The 23,028-nt window shown below is 41.6% G+C and overlaps 1 protein-coding gene across 1 annotated transcript in view; it reads left to right on the top strand.

The window, feature by feature from the left end:
* LOC113248248 (uncharacterized) overlaps window positions 1-23,028 on the top strand; it is a 144,974-nt gene that overhangs the window by 70,165 nt on the left and 51,781 nt on the right. The window contains exon 7 of the mRNA XM_057315990.1: window positions 11,780-11,869. The gene's annotated coding sequence lies outside the window, so the exon portion shown is untranslated. The remainder of the gene's footprint in view (window positions 1-11,779; window positions 11,870-23,028) is intronic.

A 23,028-nucleotide genomic window follows, 5' to 3' on the forward strand; every position in this document is an offset into this window, starting at 1 on the left:
CCTTTCCTAGCTAGTCCTTTGCATTAATTCTCACCCTCCCCCTGCCATTTATTTTCTGCACAGAAGCTCCAGTGATGTTTTACAAACATGAATTATATTGCGTCCTTTCTTTGTTCACCATGCTGTAACTCCACTCACTTCTTTCAGTTATTTTAAAATCAGCATCCTCTTTCCTGCCTCAGGGCCTTTGCATATACTACTGTTTCCTCTGTCCAGAATTTTCTATCCTTATCATCATCTGGCTAACTTTTTGCTCATTTCGAAGATTAGATTAAACATTTCCTCGACTTCCCAAGCTAAATTGAATTCCTCTCAGTCTTTTGAATTCCCTTTTAAGTTTTATATTTCACTGTTATAACTGATAGCTATACTCTTATTTTTATGATTAATTGTTTAACGTCTGTCCCCCTAATGAGATCATAAACTTCAAGAGGGCACAGACCATATCTGAGCTGAACACCACTGTAGACCAGCAGTAATATCTTTGACACAGAGTAGGAGCCATATTAGTCAGCTCAGGCTCCCATAATAAACTACCATAGGCTTACACAATAGAAATTTCTCTTTCACAGCTCTCAAGGCTAGAAGTCCCAGATCAAGGTCTGGCAGCTGATGAAACTTCTTCTTAGCTTGCAAAAGGCCACCTTCTTGCTGTGTCCTCATACAGCCTTTCCTCAACACAGGTTCATAGAGAGTGAGAGACAGAGGTATCTCTTATAAGGCCACCAATAATATCATATTAGGAGCCTCTTATGACCTCATTTAACTTTAATTACCTCCTAAACACCCTGTCTTCAGATACAGTCACATTAGGGGTAAGGACTTTAATGTATGAATTTTGAGGGAATACTATCCAGTCCATATCAGAACACAAAAACATTTGTTGAAAATATGAATATAAAATAAAGTCATTGGTGAAAAATTACTTCTGATAAATTGACAATTGGTTGCTTATTGTAGTTAAGTTTCATGAATGTGAAAGCATGTATTTTTTTTGAAATTTGCATTCAAGTGCAATCATCTTAATAAACATTTTATGTTTACTTCTTTTTTTTCCCCTTTACTTTGGTAGTTTCCCATAATGTGGAGTTGGTATCTAAATATGTATGTGGCAAAGTAAAAGAGAATACATTTTCCAAAAATTGATCAGATTTGAGGGGGGATTTTGAAAGTTAGATTTCTTTGGTCACTTGAATTGAAGACAGTTTAATTCTAAAGTCCCCTTAATTCTGTTACATAATTGGCTTCCTAGACAAATCATGAAATAACCCTGGTTCATTAAAAGTACGACAGGAATGAGAAATCTGTTGGATGATTCCATTGTTCATGTTTAGTGTCTGTCCTAAAAGTAATACCATGAGAACCTCCACAAAACATTTTGTGCTCTGATATTTGTTTTTACTTTCCAGAGCTAATGCTTCCTCTGGGTTTATTTCCTGGGATTGCTTCTTCTCTCTTCTTCTTCTTCTTCTTCTTCTTCTTCTTCTTTTTTTTTTTTTCTTTTTTGAAGGAGGAGGGGGCTATCTACTAATAGTGGCTTCATTCCAACTAAGGAAACTGGCCTTCCCACATCCATTAATGACAAATTGCAATACTGTTGCTGGACTAGAAACTATCCATTAGAATCAGTGCAGCTCCCAGGGTTATTAGGAAGCACATATGTTTTCTTTGTTTCTCCCTCCACCCCCCAAGTCAGTGCCCACAAGGCATTTTGTGAAGGCTCAGCTATTTTGTGTACAATTACACAACCGGTTTAAACTTATTTTGGCAAAAGCGTAGTGTATATGTGTGGTGTGTTGGAGGGTAGGCATTTAAAACCCCTTGGAGAAGATGTGTCTTCATACAAAGTACTATTACTTACAGTTTCTGGAAGTCACTTTCATGTAGATCACAATGGGAGGTTGATATGTAGTCTGATAGAGCTAGTGGACTCTGACCAGGCATTATGTAGAAATGAGAACGTAAGTGGGTCCAGAGAGATATCACAAGGGCTTACCTGAGGTGGTGTTCAGGGCGGTTAGCCGTGAGAGGCATGACTGTCAAGGGCCAGTACCTCCCACTCTAGCACGTCTTTCATCTTTTGTTGTAGAGTTTTGTCAGAACATAGCTAGTGAAGAAATCCCTCTGGGCAAACACTCTGTGGGTCTCTGGTTAGCATCTTGACTTTGGGAAAGACATTTCACAAATCATAAGATGGCAAAAGGTGGTCTGAAAATGAGAAACTGGGTGATGAGGGTCAGTACTCCAGGTTTGGTCCTGATTTTGTGACTGTTTTGATGAGTGACCATAGAGGCAGACCACTTACAGGCTCTGTGACCGTGGGCAAACCACTTTCTGCCTCAGTTTCTTCATCTATCATGGGAATAATAATACTACTTGCTTCATAAGGTTGTTTGATGATTAAATGAGTTCATACCTAGAAAGCACTGGGAATAATACCTAGCATAGAGTTAGCACTCATGTTAGCTGCTTATTTTCCTCTTTTTTCATTTATTAAATGATTATCTCACTAACTTGCCTTCGGTGAACGTATTTAATAAACCATTAATACTGCCCTGAGAAATGTCTAAAGTAGAGGACAGAAATGATCACTTCATGTATTAGCTTCTAACATAAATGAGCAAGGAAATATTTTCGAGTATGAAAAGTTGGGGACCATCTGGTCAACTTCTCCCTCCATTTTAAAAAATTCTCCTCTGGATGCTCATTAGGGATTTCTACCCTTCATCTGGGCTCTATCCTCCAACTTCCCTTCCATCCCAACTCCTTGGTTTTCTTAAACTTTTTTTCCCCTTAGGAAAGTGAAAGAATAACAGCTCCAGCTAGAGACGCTTGCCTGAAATAGCACTGGCACATGCAGCTTCCTTTGCGGGTTTCTGCCAATGAGCCCAGCGGGCCCACAGATCCTGGGTATGCCCCTGGGTCCCCAGGAACAGGCCCCTGACCTTGAGGCTTGGCAGCAGGCCCAGGCTGCTCTGAAGAAGAGGATGACCCCCTCCAGAGACCAGACAGGCACCACCCATCTTGCTATCGCTGGAGTCCTGTGCCAAGTACAACACCAGGAAAATCTCTTTTTCATTGTTGAATTTTCCATGGGCTTTGAAAAAGTTCCCATTTCTTATAGCCAAGTCCAGAATTAAATTATACCTCACTGATAGCTGATGGAAAAAAAATCCCATTCAACTTCCTGAGACTCTTCCAACAGGCTTTGTTTGTGGCCTTGCGGATGGTGTTTCTGACGTGCTTCGATAGCTCCTTCCTCAGATCCCCTTCACACACGCTGACCCTCACTCTGCTTTCTGATATAAATTATTCATCTAATTTCTTGAGCACCAGGCAGACATGGCTGAGGACTGCTTCCCTCTCTGAACATGAAGTAATTGATGTTTTTCTGCTTTCCTGCCATGTGGCTAGGGAATTATTAAAATGGGCTTGTGTTTAATAGTCAGTTTTTGTTGGGTATTATAGCTCCATAGTTAAGCCACACACTTCCCACCTCCTAAAGCAATGTGATGGCCCTAAGTACAGAAATTCTCCAAGAACTCTATCTTCATACTTTTCTATTTCCTTTCCACGTCATCCCTCTTAACACAGAGAGGCAAAATGGCAATAATATGAGAATTTTATGTTCAAAAAAATCCCACAATCCAAAAAAATCCCGTAAGAGATTGTTTTCAATTTCCCCTCCCCCTCCGTACAGCCCACGCCACCACCAACAGTGACACCTAGTGGTCAAATGTAAGTTAGTCCCTTCATTTTGAGTTGAGCCGCTTTTTGCAGAAAATAGAATTTCCTTTGGAAGCAAATGGACAGAGCTTTATGTCTTTCTGTGAATTTACAGACAGATAGATTTCTTATAATGCATAATATATTATTTGGGGATGGAAAAGTGCATAATTTTCTTAAGAACGTATTGGACTTTTTTATCTGTTTTCTTTATAAAGTTTCTTTAAACTTGTGCTTGCGTTTCCCCCCCTTCGGTAATGACCATTTGATTTTATTATTACTTTAACAGTTGGAAGCTGCTCAACAACATTTTAAATTTCAACACCTATACTGTATACCTAAGGATAAAATATTTTAAAGTGAGTGATATTATAAATCAGCTATTTGCATAAATCTCTCTCAAACTTGTGGAACCACATTTACTGGCAGAAATGGTTCCCATTTATTATTTTTTTTAAAGATTTTACTTATTTATTTGACAGAGAGAGAGACAGCCAGCGAGAGAGGGAACACAAGCAGGAGGAGTGGGAGAAGCAGGCTCCCAGTGGAGGAACCTGATGTGGGGCTCGATCCCAGAACCCTGGGATCTCGCCCTGAGCCAAAGGCAGACGCTTAACAACTGAGCCACCTAGGTGCCCCAGAAATGGTTCCCATTTAAACAATAGTAATCTCTAGGAAGAGATGAGAATTTTTCTCCTAAGTTTTTTTTTCAATAAATGAGGAAACATAAGAATATCTATATTTTTAATGAAATCTTTTAAAAGTTATAAAAATATGGGAAAACCATGAATCCTTTCTTAGAACCTTTTTATTTTTAAATAATTTTAAATAATTTCTAATTATTTTAAAATAATTTCTTTTATTTTATTGTAATAGATGCACAGGCAGTTGCAAAAAACAGTACAGAGAAGTCCTCTGTACCTTCACCCAGTTTCCCCATGGTAACATCTTACATAGCTACATACATACAAGGAAAACCAGGAAAATGACATTGGTACAATCCATGTAATTTATTCAGACTTCATCTATTTTACTGGCACTCGGTTGTATATGTGTGTAATTCTATGCAACTTTATCACATGTATAGACACATGAAACTCCACCACAAACAAGATACAGAGCTGTTCTATCACCACAAAGATATCTCACCCTACACTTTCATAATATTAAAATAAATGATTGAGCCCAGACCTCTTGTCGATGGCAGGAAGAAGGTATGTGTATATTATCATTGTCATCATCACACGCATTTATTAAACTTACGGCCTGTGTTTTGTTAATTGCTTTATATGAATTACGTCATTTAGTTTTTGCAATAATCTTATGAGGTAAAGATTATTTACCTTTTTTTTTTTTTTTTTTTGCAACTGCATTCATTTAAAAGAAGAGCACGGGTAGAATTAAATAAAGAAAAATGAAGGTTCATCTGATGTCTTGTCCCCTAACACACCAGATAAGGTTTGCTCCAAGCTCAGTTTTAAATTTGATAGATTCAGTTCACTAAATATGGGCACTGAGCTAGTTGATGAAGGGATTACAGGTGTTGACAACATACATTGCTCAAGGTGAGTCCTCAGTTCCCCCTGTTGGTCTTCTGAGACCCCCCTGTTGCCAAGGCCAGCCTCAGCCCCAAGGACAAGCTAGCGTCTCCTGAATGGCTTGGCACAGAGTCACTTCTGACAGGAATGGAAGGAAAACTGGGTTCCGTCTTCTCAATTCCTCCTTATTGGTTCTGTTTTTGTCATTTTACATCTTCAAATACTTGAGTATCTGTAGAGCCACAGCATGCTGGGAAATACAGCAACATGAAATACCACCGCGGTGTGAGTTAGCTACTCTACATCCATTGATGTTAAGAGAGAAAATGCATTATTAGAACTCTGGGTCACTCTCTTGTCTACTTCCCTATATGGCACAGTCAAATAATAATGCCATTGTGCAGTACAAGACATAAAAATATAAAAAATGGCAGGAAAGTTCAGCTGGTAAGAGCTGTAATCACAGTACTAAATGGTTGGCTCCAGGTATAACTTTTTCGAAATATGAGATCTGCTTATCCACCTTTACCACCTGGGAGCCTAGCCAGTGGCACAGAATTATTTAGTCCCCTGAATTTGCTCTCCTACGTGATGTCATTGCCAGGACTAGCATTCTGCAAAGGCAACCTTGTGGGTTTTAGCATGTAGGGAGGAGAGCTACTTCCTGAGGCCACTCATTCCATTCCTAATTACCTAATATTTTTTAAACGTCCCCAGAGAGGTAAAAACTGGCTTAAAATTATACTTATGTGTAAATGACTGATACCAAATAAGAGCAGATTATACAGGGAAAAAAGGGTAGATGAGGGTGGGTGAGAAAAGGCTCCGAAGGGGATACCTGGGAGATGGCGCATAAGAAACAGTGGCGGTTGGGAGAACAGCATCACCTTCTCATGGTTTTGCCCCAAGCCAGCTGCTTATGCAAGGCAGGAAGGGACTATAATTAGAGAAAGTGACGGGTTTTGGAAGGGAATATACAGGGGGTGGGGGAACAACTTTAGCTCTCCTTCTTCCCCTGAAGGCCTCCTGGAGTCTGTAAGCCCCTCACAGCACCTCAGAGCCCAATAGAGGATGGAGGTTGCACAGGACGTGTCCCCATGAGGAGCCCTGAGGTGAGGTGGCTCTTTAGTGTGGCCCCTGGCTAATCAGCTCAAATTTGCCTGCTGAAGGGACTAAGGGGGCTGAGCAGAGCCTCCCACAGGGAACCATGGCTCTGAGATCCTGTGTGGGGGAGTACCAGGAAAGATGATTGTTGAAGCATGAAGAGTGCACCCGGGAGTGTAATCTAGGAGGCCCCAGTCAGGGTGAGATGGAGTCAGTGTTATCCCTGGGACAACTGACAGGACCTTCAATGTCAAAGAGTAAGGCTGAAAACATGATGGAGCAAGGGCAAGGAAGAGCCTGAGGAAGAGATCAGAACTAAGTTGGTTAGCAGAGACAAGATGATAGGCTCTTTCGAAGATTCAGGAGGGGGACAGAAATGAGTCCTAGAAAAGAATTTTCACAGCATACTAGTCCAGAGAGATGAGCTACTCCATAAAAAGTTCCCATGGTCCTCCTGCTAAAAAGAAACTGAGAAGACCACAAACTATACTCTTTCTTACAGATTAATTAGCCTATTAAAAGATTCGAGAAGTCCTACAACCTGTGTAGCTTTGCTTAACCCATAATTTTCCCAACTAATCTGACCTTAGACTCCTTTTCATGTTTTATACCCAATCCATTCCTAGGAACACACTTTGGGAAATACTCTCCTATAGTTCTTTGCCCCAATCCGGTTACACTGACCACCACCCAAAGTCTCCTCGGCCACCGAAGTGGTGTCCTGCAAAGCACTTGCTGTTAAGCAGAGGTCTCCTCACCTCCTGACCCACGGCCCGCTGGACACCATTCACATCCTCCCCCCGGGCTGGCCCCAGTGCTGAGAACATTTGGGCATCTCTTGAAAGGGAGCTCAGAGAACCTCAACAACCTGCTGTATTGACTTGGAAATATTGTGACTATACCATGGGAACCCCTTCGATCCATTGGGAAGGGTGTTTTTCTTCTAGCTGGGGCGAAATGCTCTTTGAACTGAGCTTCCCTACCTGTACTTTTCAATTCTGGAGGGTTTTTGTTGTTATTGTTTTACTCTGACACTACCTCAAGGCACAGCTGTCAGTTAGCAGCACTTTATTACAAGCCAGTGTCGGCTAACAGACCATGAACCATTCATTGATAGCTAATACCCTCACCCCTACTGAATAAAAGAGCCAAATTGCTAAATTTGTTTTTCCAAAGACATTGATTAAAAGAGTTGACAAAGCCACTTGAATGCAAAATTTCCAACTGTCTAAAATGAAAAGCTTTCCGATCTCATGTTGTAGGCTGGGGAGAAGGTTTATTTTCCTACTGTGTGTAAATAATGGATTTCGCCTTTTCTGGGAATCCATCATCGAAGAGTATGTTGAATACTCAAACAATGGCAGTCTAAATTGTCCTGCAGTGACACTAACTAGCTGGAACTAATTCAGAAATGTGCAGAGAGCATGATGAGGATGACTTCGTGTGTGGGGAAGAAGCAGCACACCTCACCTGCCTCCATCATAGCTCATCTCAGGACAGATGCTGGCTGGGCCCAGGCTGCCCAGAAAATATGGGAACCTTGTTATAAATTACACCCAGCTTTGTTTTTTTTTTTTTTCTTTTCTTTTCTCTTTCTTCCTTTCTTCCTTCCTTCCTTCCTTCCTTCCTTCCTTCCTTCCTTCCTTCCTTCCTTCCTTCTTTTAAAGAGGCTCTTTGTCAGATAGAGAATGTTAAAAGCTCAAATACTTTTTACTCATTTTCTTGCTGAGAGCTGCAGGCATAACCAGCAGCAACAACCTGTAATTAATCATAGCTCTGGATATGGGAGCACACGTTCAAAGACATTTTCAACCCACTGAAACACGTCATGGGTTTAAAATTTTGCCATAGAGCAGAATCTCTGGAATGAAGCTTTACATTCTTTCTGATTTTGATGTACCTACTGAGTATCGCCAAAGGCAGCTTTCGTAAAGTCATCGGGGATGAGAGAATTCCTTCCCCTCGAGGGATCTAGGACAGGCAAGCATCTCTGGACCACCCTGGAGACAAGCAGCAAGGTGGGCAGAGTCAAGTACATGATGCTGGGCAAAATATTAGGTGCATGTTTTGGTAATGCTCTTTTGTTGCAATGAACAGACTCTCAAGTTATGGGGGTGATTTATTGCAAGGATGCTTGTGGAACAGCATTTGAAATAGAAAATGCTCAGGGCTGGAGATAGTTCTAGAAAGTACCTATGCTCTCTGTTGCTCTCAGGAACCACAGGAATACTTTCTATTGGTTTTTCTGCTTCTTTTTGTCCTCTGTTGCATTCTGTCTTCTCTGAGGACCGGCTGCTATTGCTTTCTTATAACTTCCTCTTCCCTATAACCAGCGTGCATATGTTCCCTCTTGCTCCATCCTTTTTAAACTTCAGCTCTTATTACTAACTGACTCATTCTCTTGGCATTTTCATAGTTTATATTCTCAAGAGAGCAAATTAAACTGGTCCAGACTATAGCAATAGGCCAGGCCACATCACAAGTTGCTGGCCAGCCTAGGGGCAGCCTGCCTTTGGGTCAGGAGCTTACCCTGGATCTTATCAACTGGGACCAGGTAGAGTAGGGTTACCTTGTTTAACACAGGCTCCTCTAGACCTGTTCCTTCAGCAGATGCTGTGATTGGGCAAGCACCATGATCGACATCTGAAGTCATCCTTGCATTCCTATTCAGTAATTAACAAGGCCTCTCAGAGCAGCCCATGCTCTTCTCATGCACCAGCCCACACGGATGTCAGATGGCATTTCCACTTCTAAATAAGTCTCCACTCTTCAGAGTTTTCATCCTCACTGCCACTACTCTTGTAATTACCCCCACTCACTTTCTTCCTAACTGGTCTCCCTGCAGACACTCCCATGTCCCTTCAGTCTTGCATCCATCTTTCTTCAATTCAAATCTGATTGCACTACCCCCTTGCTTATAACATTCAATGTCTCCCATTTCGCACAGGAGAAAGTCTAATTCCTTGATGTGGTTTAGAAGGTCTAAAGGTTTTCATGACCTGGTCCCTGCCAGCCTCCTCCCACAGCATCTCTCATCATCCCTCCTTTGCTTTCAACTTACTGAGTTCCTTTCAGTTTCTCTCACTTGCTGTGCTCTCTCTTGAGTTGGGGTCTTTGTACCTGTGTTTCCCTTTCTCCATTCCCAACTCCCCCTCTTCTCTACTGAAACTTGCCGCCTCTGACTTTTCTGACTCCGTAGATGAGTGTGATGAAGACAGAGCACATCTGCTGTCTTTGCAGTTATACCCTGGCTCTGGCCCTGGGGTGATACTCTGTAGGTGCTCTGTAAACATTTCTTGTTGGTGTGTTGTTGATCCCAGAACTCTGAAAGGTTAATTCCGTGTGGAGATCAAAAGTGAAAGGTAAATAACAGTGATTTGGATAGAGGAAGAGCAGAAGAGAGTGAAGTGAAATAGAGAAGGACGTGGTATAAGGATTTTGAAAACCTCATGGAGTATAGATAAACCCCTGAAGAAAAAAGATCTATGGACTTTGATTACTGAGAGAAATCTGCAGCCCCCAGAGGGCCAGCAAGATCAAAGGACTTGCTGAGGAATCCATCTCAAGGATATCTAGCCATTAATAACAAGCAGGATTTAGGATCTGGATTAATTTGTTTAGCAGAGAGAAGCTTAACCCCTTTCTTTCCCTTTGGAATAGCTGTGGTACTTTGGATGGGATGTGAACCTAGACACACCTGTCTCCTGTGGTTTCCTGGGACAGTCTGCATTCCAGGGTATAGCCTACAGCTCCCTATGTGTTCCCAGCACCAGAGCTCTCTAGTGCTTCCCGATAAACTTTCACAGAGGCTGTGGCATAGCCTCTCCTTGTGTTCTGCCCACCCTACCCCCATGGGGAGCTCAGGGGAGACAGAAGAGCTGGACAACCTTGCCACACTTCTACGAAGGGTCATGCTCATCCCTCTCTGACGTTAGCCTTCTCGAGGAGGGTCATGGAGTCAAGCAGCCATAGTTATCTCTACCCTACTGGCATCAGGTAGATACTACAATTTTACACTTTCTGCCAGAAGCATACAATTGACACAACTGCTCACCTGGTTTAATGTGAGAGCCTAAATTCTTGAGGTAGCAAGACACACTGGAAGCCAAAAAGAGAATGGCCACCTCGCTGTATTTAGCAAGTGGGAGCTAGAGCAGGAAAGAGAGTTGGCAAGTGGCTAGTCAACTAGCTCCCTTCAGGCACGCAGATTAGCCACAGCCTCTCGTGGAATCAGTTTCCTGCCAATAGCCGATGGTAACCGGGAAGAACACAGGCTCACCACAACCTTGAGGAAGGAGAGGATGGCAAAAGTCAACAGGCACTGTAGTAACTGAGGACTCGTGTCCTCTGACAGGGGTCAAAGAAGGAAGAAATTGCCCCTGGAAGCTCACAGTGGTGTCATGGTCTGAGTTAGAAAGGCTTGTAGATCACATCTTCGCCAGCATGTCCCTCCTAATCATCCTCCAAACGTCCTGCCACCCATGAGACTTGGACTGAGCAACGTTGGTGGAAGCGGCCCTTGTCCTCACACCCAGAGGCAGTGGGTGGTCCTATCAGAAAAGCAGGGATCTTAGTTATCTCTTTTCTTGATAGTTCAGTCTGAAGAGATGTGGGATTCTCACCTCCTGGCTGTCCAATCTGAGGCAGATATAAGAAAACAACAGCTGCCTCATTTAAGACTCTTCTTTCCCCTTCTCTTCCTCTGCAGAAAGCAAGCAAGCAAACAAACAAATAAAACCAAAACCAAACAAAGAAGCCCCAAACAGGCTGGGTTATCTTGATCAAGGTACCTAATTTCTCTGAGCCTGTTTTTCTAGCTGTAAAATCAGGGGATTGGACTTTGTTGAAAAGTCCCCTCTACTTCTAAAAGCTATGACATTTCATATAAAATATTCAGAAGCCATAGAAAGAGGGGGGAACACATTTTTTTCCCTGATGGACCATCAAATAAGAAGAGTAATGAGTATTTGGGTGCAGGGTTCACAACAAGCCTGACTTACAGACTTAAGATGCCTAATTAAATAGTGGCCTCCCCAAGGTCACAGCCTCCTTCCTGTTGGTGTGTCTCTCCACTCAGTGCCTGTTACTCCATAATGCTATGCATAGGGTGCGATTCCTGACAGCTGTTGACTTAACTCTTAACAGACTTTGTTTTTCTCCAAGGGGGATCCTAGACCTGTACGTAAGGCCCAAGGGGGTAGAGGCATAGGATTGCTGTAGACATTTGCATTTGTTCTGTTCTCTTCCTTGGTGTTTAGACCGACGTGTCTGGTGGGAGCTAGATTTATGAAGGGCTGCTCTCGTTTCGGCTGCCTGGCTTGCTCGCTCAGAGTCAGGCTGCCTTGGGATGTTGATTTTTGTTCTTTTGCCCATTGTTTCCCTGCTCCCTATTTCTGATTTCTTTTTTTCAGAGGCTGACGCAGTTATTTCCACCCCGAGTGCTTGGCCCCACTCTCCGGCTCTGGGCTCCGTAACCCATGGCAACAAGAGAAGGGAAGCAGGTGATCACACACCACACACACATATTATTCGCTCTCTCTCTCTGTCTCTCTGGCTCTGGCAGTCTAGGGCACACAAAGGGAAGAGTCTTAGCTGGCTGCAGTGCCAATTAGAGACACAGGCCTCATGGCTGGTGCTGAGCGCTCAGGGCTTCCGGGTCACGAGGCAGCAGCTGCTGGGGAGCAGTGTGGCCTCTCCTTCTGTTTGCTCCAGCTCCTCGTATTTCTCCAGGGCAGCAAAGTAAAATCTGACCTTGCACACACAGTTAAAAATGTCTTCCCAGCAGTCCGTTCCCTGCTAGCCTGGCCTGGAACCCTATTTTATATGACTGCGGAGATTGGCAGAAGTGTACCGATGAGTCATAAGTGAGCTTACATATATTTACGATGAGAAGAAATTTCTTTCCACATAATTTTCCAAGTAGAAATCATAATTAAGTCATTTAAAATCTAAATTCTCACCCCTGTCCCTTCTCATATTGATTGGTTCTAGGAAGTTTCAACCCAGTTCAACAATTTTTTTGTTCCTTGCCAAATTTTCTAGTTGGTTTGACCTAAGGATCAGAAGAGTCAAGTGATTGGCCTGTGCTCAAGTGGTAAAAATCCCCTTTCTGTTCAAGGGCTAGAAATACATGGTAGACGGGTTCTTATCCTACTTGGTTGTAGGTTAATGAATAAGTAATTTTAAATAAGCATCATAAACAGTAATACATATAAACCCATATAACATCTTATTTTCATTTCAAACTTACCAATATGCAGTAATTTCCCACTCTTTTGATGAAGGGCCAAGGTCTGATGCTTGAAGGTCAACTCAGCTTTCTTGTAGTATAAGCTGTAATAAATATGATAATAATAATAATTTGTCTAGATTTTTATGGTTTTCCCCAATATTATACAATAATCTTATTCCAATCTCATTTGAAGGCAAAGTAACTTGTCTATTCTTTCCAAATAATTCAACCTATTTTTTAAGGAAAGACTTTATTTCCTTTGTATTCATATAGCATTGGTTTACATATTATTTAATAAAATTATGAATTAGAAAAACAAACATAACTGCCAGAAACTGTTTTGGGGATAAGTCCAAGTACTCTTGATAAATTGGATACCCAACTGTTGGGAGCAGGGGTGTGTAGACATTCAAGAGAGCAGCATCCAGCAATATGGGGCAACTAGGAACTCCTAGCCATTCCACCACATGACTGTTGAATGTGATTACTAATACTAGAAATGCAAGAATGTTATTACTTATACTAGAAAGCTAATACCTGCATGGAACTAGCAGCCCCTTGCACTGATCCCCTCCACAATCTTCTGATCCTGTACCATTTTTAAGATCATTTCTTCATATTTAACATTTAGACAACTTCACCTGTTGCATGTGCTTCTCAAATTCAGCGAGTCCAAAAATAAGCCCTTCTCTTCTTTTAAGATGAAATAGGACGTGCTGGTTTTGCTAGTGGGAAAACTCTTTCATTAAAGGAAATCTTAAGCCAGGTTGAAGTCAAGATGGGACCCCAGAGGCTCAATGTCCATCATGCCCCTTCAGGAGATCCCAAGGAGCTTCTGAGGATTTCCAGAATTCTTTAGAGCACAGATAGAAAAACCTCTGGAATGGGGTATAGACTTTGAAGCCAGATGGAGCTGACTTCAAATCCTTACTCTCCCACATGCTATCTGTGTGACTTTGGTCATATTGGCTATGAACAGAGTCCTAGTTTTCTTAGAAGTAAAGTGGGAATAACATAGCTTCTAATAAAAATTGTGAAAATGAGATGAAATGCTGCATGAAAGCACTTGACATGCTGAGATACCCAGCAGTGTCTCCATATCAGTTCTTTTTTCAATGGTCTAGATTTTTTAATGGCACCCAGTTCCTAAGGTTTGAAACCTCAGTTGCCACTGGCCCTTCCTTCCTCTTGAACTACCACCCTCCCACCACCTTACCCAGTTATCTGGGAATTTCTGCATCTTCTAGCCCCTTAACATCAAGTCCTCAGCTTAGCTTCCATTTCATTTTCCTGTTACCATCTTAGTTCATGCCTTCATTATCCCCTAACTTCCTGCTACTCTGTACCCACAAATTCAACCTACACATTGATGACCATTGACCTTCCTGAATCACAGAACTGACTGGACAGGCTGTGCTCAGAGCCCCTCAGTGGTGCCCAGTAGTCTACCACATAAAATCCATATGGCAGAGCTTGGCATTCAAAGTGTTTCAAGCTTTAGGCTCTTTTCTTTTCTAGGCTTATCTCTGGCTACTTTGCCACCAACTCCTCTGTCCAGCCCATGCAACTCCTCTCTGGTCTCTTACCAAGTCTGTGCCTCTATCCCCTGCCATCTCCTCCACCTTTCCCTTGCCATGCCTCTGGCTATGCAAGTTCCACCAAGATTTCAAGCTGAAGTGGCTTTTTAAAAAAATAATGTTGTCTCATCTTTTCATTTTTTAAACACCCTCTTCTGGCCTCACCCCCCAAAGTTTGTGTCAGTCTTCCTGTGTTGTTAATATTTGTACATTTCTTATACTCTCATTTATAAGTTATCTCTCCTGTGAACCTGACTCAGGACCTTGCCACAGTAAGCTTCAGAAAATAGATCTTGGCTGAATACTTTTCGATAAACATTTCAGGGTATAGATAAGATCCAAAAGAAGAAACAAAACCAAAGTAGATACCAAGACTTACTGTGGGTTCATAGTTTATGTACTGTCGTCTCCTCAGGGGCCTTGCAAAAGAGGACACTGTTACCCTTGAAGTCTTGGTTCCCCCCCCTCCGCCCCAGGAAGTTGGGCATGAAGGCCAGGACAGAAGTTAATCCCAAGGAAACAGGGTTTTCCTTGACTGAATTTTTTATTGATACAAGTTTATTTATAATATTTTAGAAAAAGAAAACAAAACTTCTGTAAATTACTACCTTGCAAGGAAAAAGAGGAAAACCGGCATGTTCTTTCATATGCTTCTTGCTGCCATTTTAATTTTTATCAAGCTTGTCATGGGCTGTCAATGGCCATGATTTCCTGAACATTTTAATGATAGGAAATGCCTATAATTATAGGAAATTGTGACCCCAGTAACCGTTTCTGACCTGTCTGCATCCAAATCCTTGCCTTTTTGCACCACAACAAATCTAAAACTTCATACAATATTATTCCATATTATAACCATGAAAAACACGGAACATTGCAATGAAATAGTAGAAGGAGAACTCAATTGGCATTACGAACTGAGGAAACCCAAATCTCCCTTATCCTATTTTATTAAGCTGGACAGACTGCTAACGGAGTATGGGCGTTGGGCTCTGACCGCTGGAGGAAACCGCCATTATCAAACAAACATCTGCTCACTTCCCTCTGCAGTCCCTACCAGCTGTAGCCAAGGCACAGTAAATTACTTCACTAATTCTATTGGCTCATGCCTGCACTTCTCTAACGTAGAATATTGATTTGTGCCAGAGATCCTGGCCCTGCACAGATTCCAAAGGTGCAAGTGGGCAAAATCTGATATTTTCAACACCAGAAAAACCTGCGATGTGGGGAACTGTTGCCGGAGTTGAAAGATACCCAGGGACAAGGATTGGAAGGACAGAGCCAAGATTGAAAACAACAATGTATCAGTTCATTGAAAGAGTTCCCTTTAAAGGTAAAACACTGGGAATCAGAGAGGAGAAGAGCACCTTTTAGTCACTAATGGAAGGCCGGGTGATGTTGACCCATTTTGAAGGATAATGGGAATGAGCTAGAGGATGTCATGAAGAAAAACAGTCATTTTTAACCAGTTATTTGATGTAGAAATTCTACTCATAGGGGGAAAAAAAAACAAAGAACCCTCTATAGCATGCTTATTCTTAGGCTGTTCCTGATTTTCAGAAGCACCAGGGTGTAATAACAGAGAAGTCCAACTCTGGGATTCCCTGGTTCCTAGTAGTGTGACTTTGGTAAGGCTGAAGTTGTTTCCTCGTTTCTAAGTGTCTGTGAGAACAAAGTGAAATATTACATGGAAGTCACTCATCACAGCCACAAGCTTATTGTTCGGTGTACTTTCAGGGCTCTGTGTCCTTCAGCCAGAAAGCTTATAGGCAGTGGAATTCACTCTGAAGGCTTCTGCGGGAAGAGCAGACTGGGTGTTGGAGACCAGGACTCACTGAGAAGAAACCACCCACCGGCATCTTTCAGAGTTTGATAAGCATTTATTTCTCTGGCTGGATGGGGTGTGAAAAAGCTTACCCCAAAGGAAATTAACCCAAATATGTAAGGCCAGTGGGATTAATACCACCAGGCATTGAGGAGTTATCAAATTGCTTATGAAGTGTGAGGGGCTTGACATAAGCGCCCCACCTACTCCACTTCCCAATTTCACAGCTATTGAATTTCAAAGAATTATTCTCTGTGTCTTCTTGGTTATTTTAAATTCTACTGTCCCTGGCAGAGTGAGGTGTGGAAACAAGATTCAAGATATCTTTCGAAGATGAAGCTGACATTGATTCAGAGCAGATGTTTTGGTGGGATGCCCTCACCTATATGGACAGCTGGCTTGTGTTAGGTGTGGTTTTTCTGGAAGGTGACGAGAAGCCCAGAACGCTTATAGTTGTGGGGCATCTCAGAAGATTCAGTAAACCTTTAGGGTCCCTCCTTTCTCAGTTCTAAACCACTGATTTTAAAATAAACCTTTGGGGAACTACTCTTTCATTAGGTGGGACAAAACCCTTTATGAGGCACTGTATGTGCCTCATATCTAATTACACAGCTAATACAACACTCCAAGAGTGGACACCGCAATGCCCTTATCTAGATGGGAACATTATAGGAGAGGTAAAAGCATATAACTTACCTAAGGGTTCACAGCTAATAAAGTGGTAGAACTGAGATGGAATCCATACATGCCCATTTGATTTCAAAAACTGTCTTAAATTGCCTACATTACAACATATATTAAGATACATGAACCACTTGGGCTTGCAAAATCTCAACTGATTTTGACCTACAAAATGGCAGTTTCATATGGTTCAACCACATACTTCGTTTGACCTATAGCATGCATTTCATTTGACCTACGGCCTTGATCTAAACATTTTGTGTTAATACCATAATGTTATCCAAAAAGGAATGCAAGTAAATGTGATTGGATTTGAATTTCAATTCTTCTCATTTTTCTGCTACAAAATACTACGGGACCTGACTAATCCTACCTCAATGATTCATGCATTACTTGATATTTTTCTAATGATTTTGAAATTAATCTTTGTATTTTTTATCAACGTTATTGTACTCTGACCAACTGAGCTTATAATTGTGTTTCCCTTTCATTGGCTGCTGAACTTCACACATTTTGCCATTATGACGTTTACATTTTTCAGTTCTTTCCATGCTCAGTAGATTGCTGGAATAATTGTTGCTCTTTGTACCTTCCAAACAAGAGTATAATTTAAAAAAAAAACATAGATTTTATGAAACTGCATTAAATTATCTGGGGTCTAGGAAATATTCTCAGTGAGTACAAACCTGGCCAGAATTATATGTACCTAAGATGCACTTTAATAGACATTTTATTTAAAAAACCCTTTATGATAGCATGAAAAGGTATATTTTACATTTACATGTACACCCATAGGGATGAGTGTTTGGAAATATGAACAATTTGCATAGTAATGTTTATTATCTATGTTTCAAATTTACACTTAGGGGCGCCTGGGTGGCACAGCGGTTAAGCATCTGCCTTCGGCTCAGGGCGTGATCCCGGCGTTATGGGATCGAGCCCCACATCAGGCTCCTCCGCTAGGAGCCTGCTTCTTCCAATCCCACTCCCCCTGCTTGTGTTCCCTCTCTCGCTGGCTGTCTCTATCTCTTCAAAAAAATAAATAAAATCTCAAATTTACACTTAATTAACATGTGGGTTTCGTCAGCTCTTCCCCCTTCCTCCCCCAGAACTCAGTATCTTTATCTTTCATTCTGACCAGATAGTTTTTTTTTTAAGGAAGTTCACCATCCGTCTGCCCCCAGGTCTTTATCTCCAGTTCTCCTCTAGAAACCTTTTGCCCTTGTTTTCAGCGAACTCTTTTGAAAGACGTATTTTCTCAATTTACAGTTATTGAGACATTGATAAGATGAATCCAGTTATCTTTTTTCCAACCCACCCAAGGATAATGTTGGTGAAATAATACTTCACATTTGCTTTGTGCTTCTTACTTTTGGAGAGAACTTTCACTGTTATTTGTCATGAACGTTGCGTGTCTGTCATAGCTATGTCTCTGCACATGCTTTTTAATTTAAAAAATTGAGTATTCAGCAACATCTAGGTTAGACGGCCTAGATTTCTTATTTGAGGGCAATTACTCAGTTTTGGACTCTTTTAGTTTTCAGACTTTAGACCTGCTCATAGGAATGTTCTATGTTGTGTTTTTCTTGTTAATAACAACACAATAGGATCTAGTACTCTTCCTCACTTTTCAGCTATGATAATTTGGAAACATACCTGTTCTGACAAATGCAAACATTTTCCTGTATTGACAAAAACCCATGTTAGGGGTGTGCCAACCACTTGTCAGGAATGGTTACATCAGGAGCTGTAAATTGCCAGAGACAATTAAAAAAAAAAAAAAAAAAGCAAATCTCACCAATGATGGAGAGGTAGCCAGAGAACTCTCAAAATCACCACCACTCTTGCAATAATTTTCACATCCTGTTTTTGTCTCTGCTCCAGCAGCCGCCTCGGGAGTTCCAAGGCGCGTTCCTGCACACTTCTTGCAGGATGTCACAGCCATTTCCTCAGTTTGTGTAGATGTTTTGATTAGGTTGTGGACAATGTGCACGCTGGCTTGTGAAGAGTTAACACTCAGCTGTGCGGTTGATGTGCCCTTACTCACAATATGTTTCCTTTGAAGCAAGGGTGCAGTGTTTCAAAAGACAATCACTGTAATTCTATGCAGATTTTTCCTGATTAATGAACAGGAATTTTCAACTGAATCTTTAAATAAGTGAAACAGGGTAAGGAGTGGATATAATCCTTAATTTTTTTGATTAAAAGGTGTTTCAAAGTTGAAAAACTTAGGCATTGCATACATATCTGATTTATTGTCAAATGTGTGCCTTGAGTCATAAAGCTGTTGTAGAAGTTATATAAGGCTTGCAAAAAAAATAGTGTGGTCTCTTTGTGAAGCTAAATGAAATAAAATATAAAGTTTGTGATACATTAAATCACAAACATAAATATGCACTTTATGGCCAGCTGTTATTTCTAAATGTGCACATTTTAAAATAGAAACATTTACCCAACGTGCTGATTAGCAATTTCCCAGTTTCAAAAGGCCCAATCGCATTTAAGATGCAAAAGATTAAAATGCCTCAATGGATAAAGTTAATAGTTCATCTTCCTAAATGTTTTTATATGTTTTAAGTCTTATAGTCCCTTCCCACCGTGTAGACTCAAGGGCTGGAGCGACTTTGATGTGGATTTGTGTTTTACACACATGCTTTTATTGGAATCGAGTCTGACTGTGTCCCAGACATGGGGGAGAAATGCTCTGCATGGGAACGGAGGCCATGTGGCCCCACGCAACTTCACACTGTGTGCGCACGTTCTTGGAGAAAGTGAACTCTCCTTATCATCATATCACAAATATTCAGCCTTAATTTTGGCTAAAGATCATCTCGGTTGCTAATGTTCCATCTCTGAGTGATTTTACTCCTCCCCTACATAAAAATTGGTCAAGGAGAACATGCAAGGTTATGTTGACTCTAAAATGCAATTCCCCGGGGAGACCTTATTTGCTTGACCATGTGGCATCTCTGCCTCTGTAGGTAGATCAGAATTGTTAAATGCCTCTAGTCCTTTAGAGCACATTGGCAATTGGCAGTTCAAAAGTTCATATGATGCCATATGTCCTAATAATTTTTATCTACATTTAAAACAATACGGGACTGTCAGATAAAATCCTGCATGCAAACAAATGATGGAATGCAGGGGAACCCTCTGCTTTAGCCTTTTCTCCTTTGTCCAACAAGCTAATGCAATAAGGCCAATAATAAAAGGTTGTGTACTAGGCCTAAAGCCTGTGACAGATAAAAAAGAAATGTTGGAAACCAATGAAGCTTTTGCACAATTAGATTTTTTGAGGCTGTGCTGTAAGGATTGCCCAGAGCCTGTTCAGTCCTGATTGATGGTAAAATCATAACTACATCATATTAGCTGTAGAGTTCACTGACAGGTTACTACAGATTAATATTGCCACTGCTGTTCACTTACCATCAAACCAGGGAAATATGAATTGAGCTGTTCTCCTAACAAACCCTGCATATTAAAAGGTAAGGTGTCCTACTGAACAGTCTTCCCTGTCACTGAGGAAAGACACAAACAATGTCTACTTGAGAGATACGCAGATATGCTGCAGCATACTAATCAGCCTGCCAGGAGAGCCCCATCACACCGGCTGGCTAATGAGCCTGCATGTGCGCGCGTTCCTTCGGAGCTCTTGGCTGCAGCACTGCAAACAACACCCTAAAACGTGGAGCTGCAAACGTTGGTGATTTAAATGCAGGCTGCCAGGCAAACTGCGGTGACATAAATTTGGCCCATGTGTTTTGCATCGTGTGAATATGAAACAGGGGAAGCCACAGAGCGAGCTGAGTTTTGTTGGCATGGGGCTCAGGAGGTTTGGTGGGCTCTTTTCAGAGATGCTATCCACAGCAAGGTGAGGTCACCTGTCTTTGGCTTTACTCTGAAAATGTTGAAATGCAAGAAATAAACATGTGCTGATAATAATGACATCCGAAAATGAAAGCATTTTAGCTTTTTAGCACCCCAAGCCTTGGGTAAGAAGTCAACTGTGAAACAAAAGTAAGGCTCACCCTACAGCCTGGGAAACAGAAGGGCGAGTCCGTCCTAATGAGGAATGGCTGGAGTAACAGAGACACTTTCACATTGTGCCTGGTGTGCTAACAAGAGCCCAGCCTGGAATCAGGCAGCAGACCTGTGCTTTTGGCCCTTGGTCAACGTACTTGTTCTTTTGTGACTCGGAATGTTGTATCTGTCAAGTGAGGGGTTTGAACTAGGTAATATCTAAAGTCCTTTGCAGCTCTATTATCCCATTCCACAGGCCCTGATGTCTTATATCCTAGGCCACGTTTCAGTTACTATCAATCTTACTGTTGCTTTGTAGAGAATATGCAAAGAGCTAGAGAATCAGCCACAGCCTGGAGGAGAAGATAATAGTGTTTCATTTTTAAAGAGAAAATGGTGACCTTGGCAACCGTAAACGACAAGCTTCATAAACAACATTAATAGACAGATGACAGACTGGGAGAAGAATTTGCAATGCTTAAAACTGCCTCTAAAAAAAAAAGTGACATTGGATTATTACATAAAATATAAAAAGAACTCTTGCAAACTGGCCAGAAAAAGGCAGGAAACCTCAAAGAAACATGCACAAAGGGTATGAAGAAGCAATTCACAGGAGAGGAAGCTCAAATGGTGAGCTGGTATTAAAAAGGGTGCTCAAGTTCCCTGGTAATCAGAACAACACAGACCACTTCAGACACATTAGAATGTCCCAACTGGAAAGCTGGTTGATGCCAGGTGCTTGCAAGGACATGGGGGGTGATGGGAGCACTTCGATTGTTGGGAGAAAAGTACAGAGTATGATCATTTCAGCAAACAATCTGACAATCTTGGTGACATTCAAGTGAAGACGACAAGTTAGCTAGGAAGGCAGGGAAAGCCTGAGCTTCAGCCATAATTTACTAATAGTGCCCGCTTCACTTCCCAAAATGTTCCACTTAGGGAAGACGATAAATTATGTAGTCATCCTACTCCTGCAAGCCCACTTCTGAACACATCCCAGGGCTATTATCACAAAGTGATCATGCACAAAGATGTCTTTTTAGCACTTTTGTGGTAACTGGGAGTTGGAATTCTCCTGGGTGCCCTTCTTAGGACAATAAATAAGTGGCGCAGTTTCATTCTGTGGAAAACTCTGCAACAAATAGAGGCAGTATGATCAATGTTCAGATATGCAATATTTTGGTGTGCAGTATGGATACATTTTAAAAGCAAAATTATGACAGAAGAAGTAAGAAAAAATGAGATTTAAAGCATAATACCTCTGCCCAAATTTAAAAAACAAATTCAAATTTGTTAAATACAACACAATGCTGGATATACAAAGATACAATATCGACATCAGAAGGCCTGTGTGGAGGCGAGAGGAGTGGTGATGAGGATTCTGCGGTGAGGAGGAGAAAACAATGAAGTAAGAGAAGTGTCTTGTGGGAATATGTGACAATGTGCTATAAAGTGAGGTGTAGGATTATTATAGGCCTCTGCCCTTGAGGTCAAAAATGAAGAATAAAAGACTATAATTTTAATTTGTCTCTGGGAATGTAATGGAAATAACTTTCCTTCAAATCAAGTATGATTGTTAGCAGGAAGCAACAGTTCATAGACAGGAAGGCTTTTGAGTCTGTCCTATGCAACTGTTCACCAGGATGATGGAAACCTTGGTCTAGATGATTCTGCTATCTAATAATCTCCTGACTGACAGTAGAGCCTCTGGCATTGTCATCAATGAGTGACTCAGATTTCACAGCAAGGTGTATGGTAAATGGCATTTGCAAGGTCCATACTTGTAACTCTCCTACAACTTTCAATGGCTCCCTGTGTAATATGAAGTCTAAAGGCCTAAGCTTCCCACAAAGGCCCTCTATCATGTAACATCAAACTGCCTCTCCCATTTTACCCCCTACTTTCTCTACATTGATCTTCACTCTCCCGCAAGTCCTTCTGCCTCTGTCATTGCTCACCCTGTGTGTCCCACCTGGTGTGTCCTTCCATTCCTCTTCCTGTCTAAGCCTTATCCACTTCCAGGACGAGTTTGCGGTGCAGCTCTTCTATAGAGCCTTCCTCTCCCATCTCAGCCCCAAGTGACCTTGACTTTCTCCTTCATGCAACCGTTAGAGTGCATGCCGCTTGGAATCATAAGTATCTTTTTATACATGTGCTTTCTCTGCAGGGACTATGTTACGTGCTCTCGGCTCTCTGGAATACAAGCATACCTCATTTTATTGTGCTTTGCTTTATTGGGCTTCCCAGATATTGCATCTTTTTAATAAATTGAAGGTTTGTGGGGAGCCTGCATCGAATAAGTCTATGGGCCCCATTTTTGTGACA

The sequence above is a fragment of the Ursus arctos genome, unplaced genomic scaffold (assembly GCF_023065955.2).
Source record: "Ursus arctos isolate Adak ecotype North America unplaced genomic scaffold, UrsArc2.0 scaffold_1, whole genome shotgun sequence".
In the NCBI taxonomy this organism is placed as follows: Eukaryota; Metazoa; Chordata; class Mammalia; order Carnivora; family Ursidae; genus Ursus; species Ursus arctos.